At 42.2% G+C, this 20,733-nt stretch overlaps 1 protein-coding gene and 1 long non-coding RNA gene across 2 annotated transcripts in view; one reads left to right on the top strand and one right to left on the bottom strand.

The window, feature by feature from the left end:
* gas7b (growth arrest-specific 7b) overlaps window positions 1-20,733 on the top strand; it is a 527,545-nt gene that overhangs the window by 158,816 nt on the left and 347,996 nt on the right. The window lies entirely within an intron of this gene.
* LOC140187323 (uncharacterized) lies at window positions 9,859-14,373 on the bottom strand. Its single transcript, XR_011883063.1, has 3 exons — window positions 14,309-14,373; window positions 11,757-11,921; window positions 9,859-10,498 (listed from the first exon to the last, which is right to left on the bottom strand). It is a non-coding gene; the product is annotated as an uncharacterized lncRNA (long non-coding RNA).

Here is a 20,733-nt window from a genome sequence, read left to right as displayed (position 1 = left end):
ATAACTAAGAATTTGTGCCCCAAACATTTCCACAGACCTATTTCACCCTCTTCATTTAAGGCAATCCTAATATTTTTGCCCAATTTTTTTTTGTTACATTCCCTGATATATTCTGTGCGACTTGCTATGCTCTCATTCTTGCAAGGTACCCTGAGATATTGTAGTGTGTGAAAAGATCTGCATAAATACAAGCTGTTGTTTCACACAAAACATTATCGGCAAATATGACAGTGCACCAAATTGAAGACATCCTTTTGAATTGAGAATTGTTTAAAATTAAAGAACATGTATTTAGATTAGCCAAAAGTAACTTTTGGCATCCTTTCATACATGTCTGGAGTCACTTATTACTTCATCATATGTATTGATGGCTTGGAGGAAGAAACAGAGTTCCATATCAAAGTTGTTGCTGGCCTAGTATTGGGAGAGGCAATGTATTGTACAGATATGAGCAGAAACCTGCCGGAAGAAATTGATAGATTAACCGAATGGGTAATATAATGTTAGATAGAATTAAATGTGGACAAATGTGAGGAGTTTCAACATTGAGCTAAGAAAATAATACAAAGGCAGGTGGAAAGGGAGGTAGTGTTGAGGAAGCAGGAAGTCTGCTGAAGGACTGGGACATATTAGGAAAATAGGCAAAGAAGTGGCAGATGGAATACAGTGTAAGGAAGTATGAAGTATATGGGCATGCACTTTGGTAAAAGGAATAAAGCATTGACTACTTTCTAAATGAGGAGCAAATTCAGAAATCAGAGGTGCAAAGGGAGGTGGGAGTCCTGGTGCAGGATTCCATAAAGGTTAACTTGTAGGTTGAGTGAGTAGTAAAAAAGGAAAATGTTAGCATTTACTTTAAGAGGGCTTGAACATAAGTGCAAGGATCTAGGATCATTCCCAGATGATTTCAATGCATTTTATGCTCACTTTGACTGACATAACAGGGAGGCACCTTCACCAACTCCAACAGCCCCTGAAGACCCTGTTTGTTTTTGGTGGTGTCTGAGGCGGACGTGAGATCATGGCTCAACAGGGTGAACCCATGTAAATTATCCGGCCTAGACAGTGTACCTGGCCAAGTACTGGCTAATCAGCTGGCTGGAGTGTTTACTGACATCTTTAAACTTCTGCTTCAGCAGTCTGAGGTGGCCACCTGCTTCAAGCAGGCTTCAATCATACCAGTGTTCAAGAAGAATGTAGTAACCTGCCGCAATGACTGTCGTCCAGTAACACTTACGTCCTCAGTGATGAAGTGCTTTGAGAAGTTGATGATGAAATTTATCAACTGCCTCAGGAGTGACTTGAATCCACTCCAATTTGCCTATTATCACAACAGGTCAACAGCAGATGCCTTTTCAATGGCTCTTTACTGGGCCCTGCATCATCTGGATGGTGAAGGTGCATTACTTAGGATGCTCTTCATTAACTACAGCTCTGCATTCAACACTATGACGCCTTCAAAACTAATCAATAAGCTCCAAGACCTCAATCCCTGTGGAACACCACCTTCAGTTTCCTCACTTTCAGACCCTAGTAAATTAGATTAGATTATGAAGACACGTAGTCCCCTTTTATTGTCATTTAGTAATGCATGCATTAAGAAATGATACAGCATTTCCTCCGGTGTGATATCACAAAACACAGGACAAACCAAGACTGAAAAAACTGACAAAACCACATAATTATACATATAGTTACAACGGTGCAACAAAACCATAACTTGATGAAGAAAGTCCATGAGCACAGTAAAGTTCAAAGTTTCTCAAATGTCCCACATCTCACGCAGACGGGAGAAGGAAGAAAAACTCCCCCTGCCATGCCGACCACAAGCCGACTCTGAGTCATCCGAAAACTTCGAGCTCTGGTCAGCTTTCTGACACCGAGTACTGAGCGGCATCTCTACCGAAGGATTCGACCTCCTTCTCGGTCGCCAAAAGCAGGCAAGGCCGGGGATTTTGAGACCTACCCTCCGAAAGATTCCCGACCACACAGTAACGACAGCAGCGGACGGGCGTTTCAGAAAGTTCCGATTGGCAGCAACATCTCCTCCACATTCTTCATCGGCACAGGTACACCATGGCGCTGTGGGCAAGGCACTCTGCTCTCCTCACTTTACATTTGTGACTGTGAGGCCAAGTACAGCTCCAAACTATGTTTATGTTTGCTGGTGACACCACCAAAGTTGGTAATGAATGGGAATGTAAGAGAGAGATTGAATATTTGGTGGAATAGTGCCACAACAACAACCTCTTACGTAACATCAGGAAAACCAAAGAGCAGAGGTCTATGAGCCGGTCCTCACTGGGGATCAGAGGTGCAGGGGGTCAGTATCTTTAAATGTCTTGGAGTTATGATTTCCAAGTGCCATTACAAAGAGGGCATGGCAGCACCTCTACATTCAGGTTGAAGGGAAGTAACTGTTCTTGAACCTGGTGGTGTGGTACTTCAGGCTTCTGTAACTCCTGCCGAATGGTGACAGTGAGAAGGTGACATGGTCCAGATTTTATTTGTTTTATTTTATTTAGAGACAGAGTATAGAATAGGCCCTTCCAGCCCTTTGAGCTGCACAACCCAGCAACCCCCGTCAACCCCAGTTTAACCCTAACCTAGTCATGGGACAATTTACAATGACTGTTTGACCTACCTGGTATATCTTTGGACTGTAGGAGGAAACTGGAGAACCCAAAGAAAACACACACATCCCATGGGGAGGACGTACAGAGACTCCTTACTGAGGACTCTGGGACTGAATTCCGATCTCCGTACTGGGCTGTAATAGCGTTGTGCTAACTACTATGCTCCCATGGCTGGGATCTTGATAGATGTTATCTTATTGAGGCAGTGCCTCCTGTAGATACCACCAGTGGTAGGGGGGAATATGCCTGTGACGTATTGGGCAGAGTCCGCAAATCTGCATTCCTGCACATTCAAATTGCAGTACCAGATCATAAAGTAGCCATTCAAAATGCTGTCAGCATTGCATGTGTAGAAATGTGGGTGAAAAGTTGAAACTCCTTAAGGTGCCAGAAGATATGGTAGAAGCAAGTTCAATTACAGCGTTCAAAAGACAGAAATGTAGGGAGAAAAGGCTTCTGCAGTCAAATGGGATGAGCTCAGGAAAGCACCTTGGTCAGCTTGGATGGATAAATTGGGCAAATCCCATTCTAGTGTGAAAATCATTCAACTCCACAGTTACAGTGACAGACGCCATTGAAGTTTTAGGCTTTTAACTAAAACTGGACAATTTGCATTAAAGGATGAATCTTTAGCTGAGATGCTTAAAACTGTGGTCAGATGTGACCTGTAGAGTTCTACATTTTTAAGAAGTACATCTTTGAGAGGATAAGTTGTCTGAGGAAAGGAATAACATGCAGTTTCACCAGAACGATGCAGTGGTGGCCTTGAGAACTAGATCATGAGGATAAGTTGCATAAAGTTGCATTCCCTTGTCGCAGAAGATTGAAACATTATCCAATCGAGGTGTGAAGCAGGTTCAATCAAGTGTAAAGAGATGAGGGAATTCAGAAGGAGAGAACTAGGCCACTAAGAGGGAAACCAAAAGGGAATTTCCACCTTCAGTTCATTGTCATTACTGGAACAATTAGAGTTTTGAAAATAGGGATAGTTAAATTTTCATCAGGGTAGGTTAATGAATGATATAGACCAAAGCCAAGAGATAAAGTAAAACTCATTCATAATACTGAATATTGGAGCTGGGTCATTGTACAGATAACCTATTTGTGCTCCTGTGATCCCAGACCAGATGACTAAGTTGTATAATTGAAAGAATGCTGGGCAAAAAGCTGGCAGATTTATCTTAACCTTCTCATTAGAAGCTTATTCAAGGACTTTTGGTGCTATTATCAGAAAAATGTCTTCCATTTTCCATATTAATCAATCCAAACATGCTATCAGGTATTGTTAAATCCATGTTTCCTGCCTGTAACTAGATACTTGTGTTTGTGTGCATTTTATTTTTAGATTAAAATCAGGTTTTAGATTAAAAGAAAATAACTAGGAATGATTGAAGATTATTTAAGTGACAGAACTTAATAATTAAGATTGGAGTTTGAGTGAAAGTAAAAGCCTGTGTACAGAATTAAAGATCCTCTGGCTATTGCCTTTAGCCTGAAAGTTGCAGTTATAAAGCTATTATAACAGTTCTGTGCATTTCTCTGAGTTTATGTTGCATTGATAGCAAATGTGAAGGTATCGAACATTGGTATTTGGGATCATTGAATATCATTAAACATTCGGTGGTTCCAATTATTCCTAGTCTGTAAATACTAATTAGCAGAGTCCTAATAGTTTTGGAATATTCTAATTTATTTGTTAGGTACAGTATGTTGCCCATGGTTGCCTCCATCACATTTAAGGAGGTTTTAATCTTTGTGGACTTACTCCTGAAATTTGAGCACAGATTTCGGTTGAGACTGAGGGACCCTCAAGGTGTGTCTGTTCTGTCAGCTGACATAATGTCCCATCGGCCTATTTTGAAGGAAAGTGGGTGAGTTATCCCTGGTATTCTGGGAGGTATTGCCTCTAAGTTAAAATCACTAAAAGTCGTGTATAATTTTAGCCATCAGTATTTCACTGTTGGTGGGAGTTGGCTAAGTGCAAATCTTCATTTGGATTTTGCACATTATAACAATGACTACACTCCAATGATATTTAATTGCTTGCAAAGCACTTCGAGATGACTCAAGGCATGAAAGCTGTGTAATACGCCCTTCAGTTTCTACTAACCTCTCTGTTTTATGATCTCCAGTGTTTTGGAATTAACTCTTGTTTTAGACTTGGCTTCAGTGTTAAAATATAATGCTTAATTATTTATGGAGGAAATTGGCACCCCTCAGAAGTGTAAATCAAGTGCCTGTCCAAGCATAAGTGCTGGGAAATATTGGAGAACAGGATAATCAATACAGAAGCCAAATTATATAGATGCTTGAAATCTGCTGAACTAAAAGCAGAAGATGCTGAAAATGATCAACAGTTCAGGCAATGCCTGTGGTGAGAGAAGCAGACTGGGCTCTCTACGCATCCTGAAACACAACCTGGCATTCTAGAACATTGCCTAGACTTTGAGGGCTGCAGTTAAAAAGAGAGAGATTGGAAGGGCTGAATATATTCTCACTGAAACATAGGACACTGAAAGGAGATGTTACAGATGTTTAAAAATTAATAAGGAACATAAATAGAATAGATAGCTATAGTACTTCTGATGGAGTTGAGGAGTTTAGAACTGGAGGGTACAAGTTTAAGGTGAAGGGAAGAAGTTGAAAGGAGATGAGAAAGGTATGGTTTTCACATGGACATTGGTAAGCATCTGGAGCAAACTTGCCAGAGGAAGTGGTGGAGCAGATACAGTTACAACATTTAAGAGGCATTTGGACATGAACTTAGTTAGGAAAGGTGTGGAGCGATACAAATCTAATGCAGACAATGAATCCTGGGTCTGCCATGATGTCCTGTCCTCAGCATCATGGCTGGCACGAATGAGGTGGACCACATTGGCCTGTCTGGAAAACGGCCTCGTCTACTCAATACTTCTATCATCTCTATGGTAACTTCTACTTTGAAAAAGGCACACTCGACAACTTGATGCCCAAAGAAACAACTTTATCTCGAACGTCAATACCGTTAAGTACATACGGAGGCTTTTACAACCTGTATGGTATGGCAGGAACACTATATAGAAAGCACACTGGAAGTAAAAAGAATGGAAGTAAACCCCCCGTTATCCTAATTAGTATTAACTTACTTTTAATAATGCTCACATTACAACACTTCTCCCCCTTTAAAGTCCAACATCCCCAAATGTAAAAAAACTAGGAAATAAAAACAGTGGTGTATTAGCTTGCGTACCCCTGAAAACTTATACTGGTATCTCAGCAGCGGTTTCCCAATACAAAACATCCGGAAAGCATGTCTAACAACAGCAAAAAAAAAACTGTTCCGTCAAAGATTCAGTCTGTCAGGAGGTTTAGGAGTGTGCTGTGATCTGCGCACTACCCCCGGTGACCCAGCAGGCACCGCTGGTGAGGGTGTTTTGGGTGGGGCTGGTGTTGGGGGCATGAGAGGGGTCTGTGTGTCTGCGTGAGAATGTCCATCCTCTTCAGGGGCCCCGACCCCTCTACCAGCGTCTCACCCTCTGGCTAAGTCACTGGTGGACATGCTTCCACAGTAGTCTGTCTCACTTTTACCTTCATGTCCGGGCACAGCAGGTCCAATCTTGACTTGGGCCTACGCCCCATCAGCATCTCTGCTGGAGTGCGGGCAGTCTAGTTTGTGGCGTGAGACAGTATTTAAACAGGAAATGTGAAAGCTGAATGCTAAGCGAGTCCCCTGTCATCCACTTCAGGCCTTCCTTCACTGTCTGAACAGCCCGCTCAGCCAAACCATTGGAGGCTGGGTGGAAAGGGGCCATCTGAATGTGATGAATGCCATTCTGCTGCATGATCTCACTGAACAGCTCACTGGTGAACTTCGGGCCATTATCAGTGACCAGAGTGTCAGGCAACCTGTGGACTGCAAACACTTGTCTGAGTTTGTCTATGGTTGAGGGGGCTGTGATGTTGCTCATGATGTGAGCTTCGATCCACTTAGAATGTGCATCTACCATTAGAAGAAACATCTGCCCTATAAAAGGGCCAGAAAAGTCCAAATGTAGCCTAGACCAGGGGTGGTCTGGCCACTCCCATGGGTGCAAAAGAGCTGGTGGTGGTATATTCTGATTAGTCTGACATTGCATGCATGATTTTACCTTGTTCTCCAGATCCATTCTTGGTTACCTGATGTAGGATCTTGCAAGGCTTTTCATTTGAGACACCCCTGGATGAGTCTCATGAATTTCGACCATAATCTGTGGATGGCCAGGGGGAGGCACGTTGACCCTCGCCTCCCAGAAAATGCAGCCATCCTGCAGACTGAGTTCTGTCTTGCGTTTGGCATAAGGCCTCAGTTCCTCTCCTTCCACGACTCTGGGCCAACCTTGTAAAAGAAAAGTCTTGACTTGGGGCAGGACTAGGTCCCTCTCTGTCCACTGCTTAATCTGGGTCGCCTTTACAGGTGTCTCTGACAGCCTCTCCAATGAAAACATAGTCTCTGGAGGCACATGTGTAGCAACAGGTGTCTCAGGTAAAGGTAGCCGACTCAGTGCATCAGTGTTTGCATCATCCCCACTCGCTCTGTACACTATAGTATACTGGTAAGCTGACAATGTAAGAGCCCAACGCTGTATCCTGGCTGAGGCTAGCGGTAGGATGTATCTAGTCTCACTGAACAGGCTCATCAGTGGTTTATGGTCCATATAAATTGTAAATACGCGTCCATAAAGGTACTGATGAAAGCGTTTGACTGCAAAATCAGTAGCCAGACTTCCTTTGTGCAGCTTTGAATATCCCTTCTCAGCAGCTGTCAGGGTACGTGAAGCAAAACCAATAGGCTTCTCTGAACAGTCCTCCGATACATGTGAGAGAACTGCCCCGACTCCATAGGGCGAGGCATCACATGCAAGGGTGATCTCCTTGTCTGGGTCATAGTGAACAAGCAGCTTCGCTGAGTGGAGGAGTTCTTTCACTTCCTTGAAAGCTTTCTCCTGCTCTTCACCCCACTGCCACTTAGTGTCATTGTGAAGCAGCTTATACAGTGGGGTCAAAACCCTTGACAGGTCAGGAAGAAACTTGCCATAATAATTCACCATGCCCAAAAATGATCTGAGTTCCGTGATGGTCTTAGGGCTTGGTGCCTCCTTAATAGCTCTCACTTTCTCCTCCACAGGGAAAAAGCCCCTCAGCTGTGATCTTGTATCCCAGGTAAGTCACACTCGATGCCAGGAACACACATTTTCTGTGTTTCAACAGCAGCCCTGCGTCTGAGAGCCTCTTCAGCACCCGTTCTAAATTAGCCAGATGCTCCACCTCCATAGCCCCCGTGATCAAAATATCATCAAGGTACACTGCTGCGTGCGGAATCCCCTGCAGCAAAGTGTCCATTTTCCTTTGGAATATGGCAGGGCTGGACGCCACTCTAAACACCAGGCGATTGTACTTGAATAATCCCTTGTGTGTATTAATTGTGATGTACTCCTATGAATCCTTGTCGAGCAGCAGCTGTTGATATGTGTGGCTCATGTCCAGCTTTGTCAACAGCTTACCCCCGACAGGGTCGTAAACAGGTCATCCACCCGTGGCAATGGGTACTCCTCCAGCCTAGAGACCTGATTCACCGTAAGCTTATAATCCCCACATATCCTCACCATTTTGTCTGCCTTCAAAACTGGAACAATGGGAGCTGCCCAACTTGAAGACTGGACGGGCTCAATAATGCCCAGCCTCTGTAAACGTTCCAGCTCCTCCTCAACTTTGCCTTTCATGGCATAGGGCACCGACCTGGGCTTAAAAAAACGTGGTGTAGCCTCAGAGTCGACATGGAGTTTCACTGTCACGCCCTTCAGTGTTCGTAGCTTGTCCCTGAAAACGTCACTATACCGCTGCAGAATGTCCTCCGTCATGTGTGCGTACTTAATTTCATGTCAGTTTAGCCGGATTTTGCAAAGCCAATCGCGACCCAAAAGACTGGGCCCCCTGCCCTTAGCTATCACTAGCCTGGCTTCAGCCTTCTGAACCCTGGCTGAAATGTCCACATATAACACCCCTAAGTGAGGTATGGACTGCCCTGTATAGGTCCTAAGCTTTGACGGTCTGTTGGGAGGCAGGTTGGACCCCCATGTCCTCCTATAGGTCTCCTCACTAATGACCGATGCAGTAGTCCCTGAATCAATCTCAAACTTAATGTCCTTTCCACTGACAGTGACTGTGGCATAATATGGTTCAGGTGGTTCCTCACCTATCTCCACTCCAAACACTCTGCCTCTTCATCTGCTTCTTCTAGACGGTGTGTGGCTGCCTGAACCTGTTGAGCTTTCCCCTGCCCAGGCTTAATCTTACCCTTTGAACTCCTGCACTTTTTAGCTAAATGTCCCTTTTTGCTACAAGCATGGCAGACGGTGTCTTTGAATTTGCAATTATTTGCATAGTGCGTCCCTCCACACTGGAAACATTCCACCCGCTCTGCCTGTTTACCAGTCTCCCTCCTGACTTGGTACACTGCCGCCGACTGCGACCCCCACCCCCCCATGTCCTTTCTGGATATCTTTGACATTATTAGCAGCCACCTCCATGCCTTGGGCAATCTCTAAGGATTTCTTGAAAGTCAATGGTGGGGTTTCCCGTAAAAGGCGGCGTTGGATGCCGTCATTATTAATGCCGCATACCAATCGATCACAGAGCATGTCTTCCAACACCGCTCCGAAATCACAATGCTTCAACAGCTGCCGAAGCTCGGCCACAAAATCGGCCACAGACTGACCTGGCTTCCTGAAACGGCTGTGAAACGTACACCGTTGGACTATCACAGAAGTTTTTGGATTGTAGTGATTCTCCACGAGCTTGACCAGTTCATCATATGGAATGTACCCCGGTTTCCGTTGTGTGGCTAAATTCCTTATTAGCTTGTAAGTCTTTGCCCCACACACATTCAGGAGAATAGAGCGCTGCTTAGCCTCCTCGGTAATTCCATTAGCACAGAAAAAGTGCCCTAACCTTTCCTCATACTCCGGCCAGTCCTCCGTTAACTCCACAAATTCAACGATAGTCCCAAACGTAGCCATCTGAACGTGAGGCCCCTTATTAGCCCTGCTTTTCCTGTTCGAAACGTTTCGACACGTCCACAAAACCAGCTTACCTCATCGCCAAAAATATGTGGTAACTTCTACTTTGAAAGTGGCACACTCAACAACTTCATGCCAAAGAAACAACTTTATCTTGAACGTCAAAACCACATATACAGAGGCTTTTACAACCCGTACAGCATGGCGGGAACACTATATAGAAAGCACATTGGAAGTAAAAAGAACGGAAGTAAACCCCCCTGTTATCCTAATTAGTATTAACTTACTTTTAATAATGCTCATGTTACAATAATCTCCAAACTTTGTTTTGACATAATCAGCAATAATGACATTTATATTAATATATTGCATTAAAATTATTTGTCAAGGTATGCCATTTTTGTGTCATGTGGAGCAGTTACAGTTCAGTGACATCACTGATTAGGATGCTCATTAGGTTTTCATTGCCATTTGGTCACAGAGCCTACTGGAGTATGTTCAGAGGGGGCCTGATGGAGCTCTTCCTTTGGGTTTGTTTTATCCTTCTGGTGGTTGGATGGTTTTGCTGTGTACTGGCCAAGCCTTTTTATGTGACATCTGGGCAGCAGTGATGATTATCTTTGTACAGCTTCCACTCCAGATTGCTCAGGGGCAGTCATGGCAGGCTAGTTGCTATGGTTACCGGCTGTGCTTTCCAACCGTGAGAGCTAGTGCTTAGACTGGTTGGTATGTAGGAGGTGAGCTCTGCCTGGGTTTTGTCAACTAAAGTTGTACAAATTTGATGCTGTCAGCCTTCACAATTGTTCCTTTCAGATCTTATCTTTGTTTCTGAAAGGAGAAAGAGAAGGAAAAGGATATAGCTCGAGTTCATTATTTGGCACTATCTAACCACAATTGACATATTGGCTTTAGCTACAAGGTGAACAATTGCTTAAATGGATTTACAGAAAGCAAAATTGTCTCACAACATTCCTACTGCTGCATATCATTTTTGCTTCTTGTTATCATAGTTAAAGAACCTCTTATTACTGAACTACCAGTGTGATAATACTGTATACATTGTTACCTTAAACAATAACGGAATGAAAAAGATAAAATCGGAATAAGTTAAAAGTCAACTGTTTGAATAAAACATTTATGATATTTATCCATCAATGTCAGGCAATTCACTTCCCTCATGTAATTTCATTAGATTCATAGAAATTTATGGCAGAGAAGGAGCCATTGATTCCTTGTGTTGATGCCAGAGTCCACTTGATTTCCTTGAGATTGTTTCTCGCTTGAATAATATGCTGGAAACAAATACATGGTATGTACAACTCACTACTCTTTAAGTAAAATGGTCGTTTGTCATCATGGCAGGTAGTAGTATATTTCAGAGGAATCACTTACAACACGAGGTATTATTGAGTGAAGGTATGTTTTCCTCCTTGAAAATACCTCCTTTGTATTGACTATCTTCTGCACATTTTATTAATAGCTATATTTAAATCATGAACCTAACTCCTTCCAAAAAATGTGCCCTTTAAGGAAAGCCAGGCAATGTTCTCCTGATTCATTTCCTCAAAGCTATTGGAAAAGTGATAGGAAAAATATCATCACAGGTTCTAACTTTCTAGTTACTTTTCAGTGTTTGGTATTGGAAAGTATATGCAATTAATTATCAGTTATCAGAAGAGGGCTTGGTTAATGTGCTTTCCTAGTGTCAATAAATGGTGATCCAATTTTTTTAAAAAATTACTTATTTTATTTAGGGAAACAGTGCAAATAGCCCTTTCTAGCCCTTTGAGTGCACTGACCAGCAATCCCTGACAAACCCTGATTTAACACTAACCTAATCACGGTACAGTTTATAATGACCTAATCACTTACTCACCAGTATGTCTTTGGTCTGTTGGAGGGAACTGGAATGCCTGGAGAAAACCTACGCATTCCTTGGGGAGGATGCACAGACTCCTTACAGGTGACTTTGGAATTTGAGCTCAACAACTCGGATGCCCCAAACTGTAAAGTGTTGCGCTAACCATAATGTTGCCGTGGTTTTGTCTTGGGACCGCTACTCAGCATAAGCTGAGCCAAAGCTTACCTGATCTGGAAGCAGTAGGCTCTCTTGCTGGCTCAAAGAGTCTGATGCCAGAGATGAACTGAAGAATTCCATGCCCCTGAGAAACTACTGGAAGTCTTCCCAGCCATCAAATCTGCCCCAACTAGGAGTGATGTATCTCTTTATGGTGTCCGATAATCAGAGTGGCTATAAGTAAAATGAAAAAAATTTAAAGAATTTTATTTTCAAAAGTAAAAACAGACACAGGTTAAAAATATTGAACAAACAATAATTAATTCAAAAAACACCTTATTTTTGCTTCTCTTCTTTCCAAGCTACCTTTTCCCTTTTGAATCAATAATTTTGAGGGTCCTTGGTACCAGGTTAGATTGGCACAATATCTACAAAGGACAGGGAATTTTCCAAATGAGGAATTTCATGAAGCAGAGCTTTTCTCATGGACTTCATGGGTTGGCCAGTGGTAGAAAGTAGCTGAAAAGTTTCAATTTACTTGCTACACTTTTGCAGGGATCCAGTTGCAAGTCTGCAACTACTGAGTTTGACTGCATATGTGTGGATGTCCTGAACATGTTGACATTTGACCAGACTTGGCCAAAAATATTAAGGTGGGACTATTAGCTTTTCACTTCCCAGGTGTTGGTATGGCACGGTATGCTAAAAGTGCTGAAATCTTGAAGTGACTTACAAATTTACAGAAGTTTTCAATAACCTATTGTTAACCTTATGCTTCCTATCTATGCAGGATACTAATTTATTTTGAAGTCAAAGTCCCTCAGATTTAATCTGTTTTCTAAAATTGCATTAAAGCCAATTTGGCACAGTTTAAATTTGTAAGCTGCTTCAGACTTTGTTTACAAACAGATAATGGATCAAACAGATTTGCCAGATTTGTCCTTAAGATTGTCACAGCAGGTATATCTGCTAAATCGCATTTGAATGAATATAGTACTCTTATCCTTTCAGTGCCTGAACAGTCGATGAATTGAGGTTGGTTAATAACCAAGAAGACCTATAGTAGGTTCCAGTCAGTACATCCTGGAAGAGGTTTTCTGCTAATTGATCAACTGCCAATATCTTGCATTCTGTACCACAGAGTCTGAAACTATGAAGTATTTAAAAATAAACATTTAACTCAATGCCTGTCCACAGCATGCTCAGTTAAACGTATTGAACTTCTTCCCTATCAGCAGTTGGTGAGGACTTGGTGAAATAGATTGTGTTAGGGGTTGAGCATGTTAATTAAACTCAGTATTAACTGCAGATTTATTCAGACCTTTCCTATTGTTTCTGGTTTGGGTGTGGCTTTAAATAATTTGCCTGTGGCTTGGATTTTAGTTGGTTTTCAGGAAACCCTGCAGTTAAACATGAAAAACTTGCCTAGATCTACTGTGCCTATGGCATTGCTGTTTCAAAAACAGTTCAGGCTAATGTTAGCAGACCCATGCAGTATATTTGTTATATTCCATTCCATGCAGAAACTGAGACAAAAGAGCATATAAAGTTATTTGGGTTTGATTGAAAATCATTATTTCCTGGATTATAAGCCCTTCGTGACCAAAGAGGTGTTGTAGTTTTTCTGACCACTTCTGAAACGTGTTCAGCCTTTCTATCTATCAATGTACTACCACAAATCATTTGATAAATACCATTCGATGAATTTAAACATCACAGCAAGTGGAATGATGCATTCTCTGAATATTCTGCATTATAGCGTTCTGCATCACAAACTGCTTTCCTTAAAGTCTGACATATTTGGAATTTCTTTCTCTCAGAGTCGTTTCTGAGCTATGATCTCATAATGCTGAATAGTTGTACTGTTTTGTAAGAGAAGAAAATAAAGGAAACAGAACAAAATGAAATCTCACCAAGCACCTTTCAGTTAATGAAGTGATGTTCTTTTAACTGATTGCCAATCAACTGTTAGACTGGTTCTTTAAAGTGTCAGATACTCAAACTCTCTCTGATTTGCTGGAACAGAATACAGTTGGCCCTCCACATCTGCAGGTTCCGCATCTGCAGATTCAACCAACCGCGATCGAAAATATTCGGAAAAAAATTCCAGAAAGTTCTATAAAGCAGAACTTGAATTTGCCACGCGTCGAGCACTACGCTGAATCCACGCAAATGAAGTGATGTGTAGGCATACCCTGCTGTAGCCTCCCGCCATTTCACAGATCCTCAGTCTCTCTCCCTTGTTTGAGCATTGTTTGCCCTGTGTCTCGTTCATTCACTACTTGTGTTGTGAGCAAGACGAAGGAGTTTAAGGCTAGCAAGGGATGGCTGGCTAGCTATGTAAAGCGCTACAGCCTCAAGAACTTAAAGATCGCGGGAGAATCGACATCGGCTGATGCCGAGGCAGCATCACTGTTCCCAGAAGAGCTACAATGGTTGTGTCTGTACTGAATATGTACAGACTGCTTTTCCTTGTCATTATTCCCTACACAATACAGTATAACTATTTACATCGCTTTTACATTGTATTAGGTATTATAAGTAATCTAGAGATGATTTAAAGTATACAGGAGGATGTGCGTAGGTTATATGCAAATACTATGCCATTTTATATAAGGTACCTGAGCATCCATGGATTTTGGTATGGGGGGGGGGGTCCTGGAACCAATCCCCCCCGGATACCAAGGGACGACTGTATGTAGCTAGAACTTTACCGCAGAGGCTTAGTGAGTTTTTTTTTTCTATCCTGGAGGCATCAATTCATCACTGCATCCGTGGACATTAGTCATCATTTGCACTTTGCGTAAGTAATAATTATTTATGCAGGAATCCCAGGGATAAGTGCCAACTGATTATTTTACTGGAGTCTTGTGACACATGAGCTCATCAGGTAACCATGCCAAATCTATGCAAATGTACTATCAATAATGGTATGTTTACATAGACATATCGATCTTTGTCTTCAGGATATATGAGATATAAGGCATTGCTTAATCATGCTTCTCAGGAATACAAACAAGAGAAAATCTGCAGATGCTGGAAATCCAAAGCAACACACACAGAACACTAGAGGAACTCAGCGGGTCAGACAGTATCTATTGAAAAGAGAACAGACCCGAAGAAGTGTCTCAGCCCGAAAAGTGGACTGTTTACTCTTTTCCATAGATGCTGTCTGACCTGCCAAGCTCCTGGAGCATTCTGTCTGTTTTCAGGAATACATCAAGATTCTTTACATACAGTGATTGTTTTTAGGTGATCTAGAGCTATGATATCCTCCTTAGTACTGATTCTCAGAAATCTTTTTCCTTCAATTGACCAAAGGCTGGGCTGACAAGCTGAGGGCAGTGGTGAATTTCACCATTGTTTGCCTTTGCCGATAACTGGTTCTCAAGATGTGGGGAGTGGTTGGTGTTCTCCAGAGGCTTACCAAGACTTTGAAAAGCTACCATCAATGCTGTCTTGCTAAGCTCTCCAGATTTTCTGGAAGGATAAACTTCCAGACAGCGTCCCCAGTCCAGAGAACCTAATTACACTTAATTGGCTCCATTGAGAAGGCCACATCATTCACGTGTTCAATGTCAATCAGTCTATTTCCAGTGCCATCACAGGAAGAGATTGCCACATCCAGGAATGTTGTTGAAAAGCTGAAATATCCCAGTTGACTCTTGGGAGTCTGTGATCATTGACTGCGAAATAGAGACAGCAGTCCAGTAACAAGGCTGTCAGTGCCACACAAACTCACAGAGACCCTATATAAATGATAGAAGGAGCACACCACTTCACAGTCAACCAGTTGCTTGCACTGTTGGCTGCCTTCAGCCCCATCTATAGAAGACTTTCTGGTTCTCACATTGGCCTCATCGATCACCTCAGAACTTGCAAAACTACAGTAGAAAAAGTCATTCTTAACCATCAGGATTGCCTGTAAACAAGTACTATTTCTGAAAGGCAAGAAGTGTATATTGCTTTGTGCTTACTGAATTAGAACCATTTTTTCCCACACAGTATTTAAGAAAATGGGATGATTATTTATCTGAACCGTGATGGGGAGTTGTGGTGGTGATGTTGATTACCATATTACATTCTGCCTTTTCACATTTGATTAATCTGAGTTGTCCATTGCCAGCCGTGAAGACTGTATCTTAAACCTGTTAGACAGCATCAAATCAGTTATTAACAGCTGTAGGTGTAAGCTGCCAGTCTTATTCAGAGAAGTGGAAAATACAAGAGCTATAATGCATCATGCTGGCATGGTACAGAATAATTTTGCATGGCTCAAAATACATGGTTAAAATAGAATGGGGAAGTTAGAAGACCATAAGACATAGGAACAGAATTAGGCCATTCCGCCCATTGAGTCTGCTCCGCCATTCCATCATGGCAGATCCTGGATCCCAGTCAACCTCATATACCTGCCTTCTTGCCATAACCTTTGATGCCCTGATCAATCAGGAAACTATCAACTTTCACTTAAAATATACCCACTGACTTGGCCTCCATGGTGGCCTGTAGCAGAACATTCCACAGATTCACCACTCTCTAGCTAAAAAGAAATTCCTCCTTACCTCTGTTCTAAAAGGTTGCTGCTCAATTTTGAGGCTGTGCCCTCTAGTCCTGGATACCTCCAGCGTAAGAAACATCCTCTCCACATCCTCCTTATCTGGACCTTTCAGCATTCAGTAGGTTTCAATGAGATCCCCCCACATCCTTCTAAATTCTAGTGAGTACAGGCCCAAAGCTGCCCAATGCTCCTCATATGTTAACCCTTTGATTACCAGAGTCATCCTTGTGAACCTCCTCTGGACTCTCTCCGATGACAACACATCCTTTCTGAGTAATGGGGCCCAGAACTGTTGACAATACTCCAAGCATGGCTTGACTAGTGTCTTATAAAGCCTCAGAATTATCTACTTGTTTTTATATTCTATTCCCCTTGAAATGAATGCCAACATTGCATTTGCCTTCTTTAGCACAGACTCAACCTGTAAGTTAACCTTCTGGGAGTCTTGCACAAGGACTCACAAGTCTATTGGCACCTCTGATATTTGAACCTTCTCCCCATTTAGGTAATAGTCTGCACTTTTGTTCCTTTTACCAAAATGCATTATCATACATTTCCCAACACTGTATTCCATCTGCCAGTTTTTTGCCCATTTGTCTAAGTCCTCCTGCAATCCCATTGATTCCTCAGTACTACCTGCCCCTCCACCTATCTTTGTATCATCTGCAAACTTTGCTACAAAGCCATCAATTCCATTATCTAGATCACTGACAAACAATGTGAAAAGTAGCGGTCCCAATACTGACCCGTGAGGAACATCTCCACTAGTCACTGGCAGCCAACCAGAAAAGGCCCCATTTATTCCTACTCGCTGCCTCCTGCCTGTCGGCCAGCCCTCTATCCATGTCAGTATCTTTCCTGTAACGCCATAGGATTTTATCTTGTTAAGAGGCCTCATTGCCTTCTGAAGATCCAAATAAATGTCATCCACTGCCTCTCCTTTGTCAACCTTGCTTGTAACTTCCTCCAAAAACTCTAACAGATTTGTCTGGCAAGATTTCCCTTTACAGAAACCATGCTGACTTTGACTTGTTTTATCATTAGTCTCCAAGTACCCTGAAACCTTCATTCTTAATAATGGTCTCCAACACTTTCCCAGCCACTGAGGTTGGGCTAACTGACTTATCATTTCCTTTCTTTTGCCTTCCTCCCTTCTTAAAGAGTGGAGTGATATTTGCAATTGTCCAGTGCTCCAGAACCATGCCAGAATCAAGTGATTCTTGAAAGATCATGGCCAATGCATCTGCTATCTCTTTAGCAACCTCCTTCAGAACTCTGGCATGTAGTCCATCTGGTCCTGGTGACTTATCCACCTTAAGACCTTTCAGTTTGCCCAGCACTTTTTCCTTTGCAATAGCAATGGCACTCACTCCTGCTCCCTGACACTCACGGGTCTCTGGCACACTGCTAGTGTCTTCCACAGTGAAGACTAATGCTAAGTACTTATTTAGTTCATCTGCCATTTCTTTGTCCTCCATTACTACCTCACCAGCATCATTTTCCAGTGGTCCAATATCAACTCTCACCCCCATTTTATTCTTTATATAACTGAAAATCTTTGGGCTATCCTGCTTTATATTATTGGCTAGTTTGCCCTCGTATTCCATCTTTTCCCTTCATATGGCTTTTTTAGTTGCATTTCGTTGGATTTTAAAAGCTTCCAATCATTCAATTTCCCACTCACTTTTGCTACATTATATGCCCTTTCCTTGACTTTTATGCAGTGCCTATCTTCCGTTTTCAGCCATGGTTGTCTACCCCTGCCATTTGAGAACAACATGTTCTGTAGGGCATCCTGTGCCTTGTGAACTATTCCCAGAAACTTCAGTCACCTTTGCCCTGCTGTCATCCCCACCAGTACCCCTCTGCAATCCACCTAGGCAAACACCTCTCTCATGCCTCTGTAAATCCCTTTTTTCCATTGCAAAACAGATACATCTGACTTCACAGCCCCCCATTACTTTACATAGTAAAGTGTGCCCTGTGCCCCAAAAACTCAAAATTCCCATTTCACTAAATTTTCACTGTGGCATTAAAGCCAGTGCAGAACATTCAAAACCCACTTTTTCCTGGAATACAGGCACCACAATGATATTATATTTCCTTCCTAATATGAAAATGTAACCATGGTGCTCAGTGGCCTTGGGGAGTTGAGGTGGAGTAGAGAAGTTGGCTCGGCTTCCCATTTTTTTTTTAGCTGGTGTCCTGGATTGGAAATATGGTCAAATGAGGTCATTATTGAGCTCAGCTGTAGTTACAACGACCATTTGCATTACTGCTGATAATCACTGTTTAAACCCAGACATGGACTATGGCCACTTGAACAAGACAGAGGGAAACTGTTGGTGTCTGAAACTGCACGTCACCAGAAAGCTACAATCTCCGAAGGGAAGTGGTTTTGATTGTTGGAGGCAGGGAATGGTTAAACAGAAGACTTTAGGTTAAAATCAAAAACTAAATGTAAGAAAATGAAAAGTATTAACACTTCAGGTTTTTCTTCTGAAATTGACCACTATTAAAGTGAGGGAACATACTGTTTTGATACAGGCTCCAGGGGAGGGTTAAAATGCTCCATGCAATGGAATGGCTAATGATCAGAACAAAATGACCTATGTCAAGGTTTACACCCAATCTGTTGCTACAAAATTTCTAACTCAAAACATGCTATCAACAAAGTTATTACATGGAAACATTTTAGGGTAGAATTTGAAGTTTTAGGATGGAAACGTTTGCTGTGACTCTGCTGTTAGCTAATGTATAAAAATATGTATGAAGTCATTTGGCTTTACAAATGTTATTCCTTTTACATGATTGTTAAAATAACATTTAGAAAGCAATATTAGGTATGAACATCTAAAAGCAAACAATATTCACATTAGAGCTCTTCAGCAAAGAGTTTTCTGTGGATTGGATGACACTTCTGTGTTTAATATGTTCTCAAATGTAATATTTAAAGGTTAGTTACATAGCTATATAATCAAGATTTTGGCTTCATAAGGACACAGATTGTGCAGAGTAACCCAGGTGTGAAATTGCCTGAAATGTACTTGAACAAGAGATGGCAGATAATTCCCAGGAAAACAGTTTCACACTTTACCTTTGCTTCTGCAGTACCAGTGAACAAAGCACATAACCAGCAGGCTTTACTGAAGTGTTAGATTTGCACGGATATTTTTCAGCTGTGTGCCATCTCAGACTTAGGAACTTCATTAAGAAGTCCATTTATTTTTGTTAAATATCCAACACAAAGGCAGCTTCCAAAGCATTCCACTTTAATAAGACAGTGCTTCTCAGATTGGCAAGCTGTGCCTAGTCTGATACAGCACAGATTAGAGCTGGTGTTTCAAATATTCACAACTTTTATCAGTGATATGGCTGACAGGACAAATTATGACATTTCCAGTTTTACTGAGGACAGGTCATTAAGTAGGAATGTGGAAAATGATTGTCTATAAACGAAGGTGAGAACTCCAGACTTGAATTAAAGCTTGAGCTTCTTTCTCCTATTAAATGCAATTGAATACAAGGTTGCTTGCCTGACTGCAGTGGACCAGGGAAGTCTGCAGTTTGGAAGGGAAGTGGGCTGTGGAAATGGGAAGGGCACTTTTTTGGTATTCTTGCTCAAGTACTGCTTATGAATCCCATGTGGCCAGCACAGAGGTGCAGCATGCAGAACTTCTTCCTCACAGCTACAGAGCTGTCTGTGTGGAGTTCGCATGCTCTGCCTGCGATAACATGAATTTCCTCCAGGTCCTCTCGGTTTTGCTCTTATGTTAAATATTTTGCAGGTAGGGAAGATAATTATCCCTAGTACAGGTAAATGACAGAATTAATGAGCAAGTGGTGGGGCATAGATTACAGGGAAAATCTGTGGGGAATGGGATTGCCCTTGAGCCAGTATAGACTTTTAAGGATGGAATAGTGCCCTTCTATATCTTAAGGGAAGCACAGAGAATCTTTGCATGATATTCTCCACAAGTTGTCCAACTCCCCAGTGAGATCCTAGAAGCCTTCTACTCCTCTTTCATCATTGGCACAGCCAATCTTGAAGAACTAGCACTTTCCAATGGTTAGAGTAGCGAATAATTGGGCAGGTGTCCTTTTGAGGCCGTCTTCCAAGGTCATACCTTGCAGTTGAAGGATTAAACGATAAAGCAGCAATCATTCCTTCCGGTAAGATGGCAACACACTCGGATGCAGCAGCCACTCGGAGTCCAGTCAAAGTTGTTTTTGTTCACCATGTATGTCTTTTTTATGATCCTAAGTCACTGCCGAACACTAAGAACATCAAGCACTTCAGAACTATCCCATTAGCAAATTGTTTGATAATGATGGAGCCGGATTTGAGTACCATTTTGCTTGGTTGCCTGGATTTGTCGTGTGCTGTTGGATGATATGCTATGCGAGTGATTGTCTTAGACGTTTTTATTGTGATTACAAGACCCCGTTTGACATTGGTAGTGGCAAGGACTGGACTCGAGCCAC

This window comes from Mobula birostris, chromosome 24 (assembly GCF_030028105.1).
Source record: "Mobula birostris isolate sMobBir1 chromosome 24, sMobBir1.hap1, whole genome shotgun sequence".
NCBI lineage: Eukaryota > Metazoa > Chordata > Chondrichthyes > Myliobatiformes > Myliobatidae > Mobula > Mobula birostris.
This window is presented reverse-complemented; position numbering and strand designations above follow the sequence as displayed.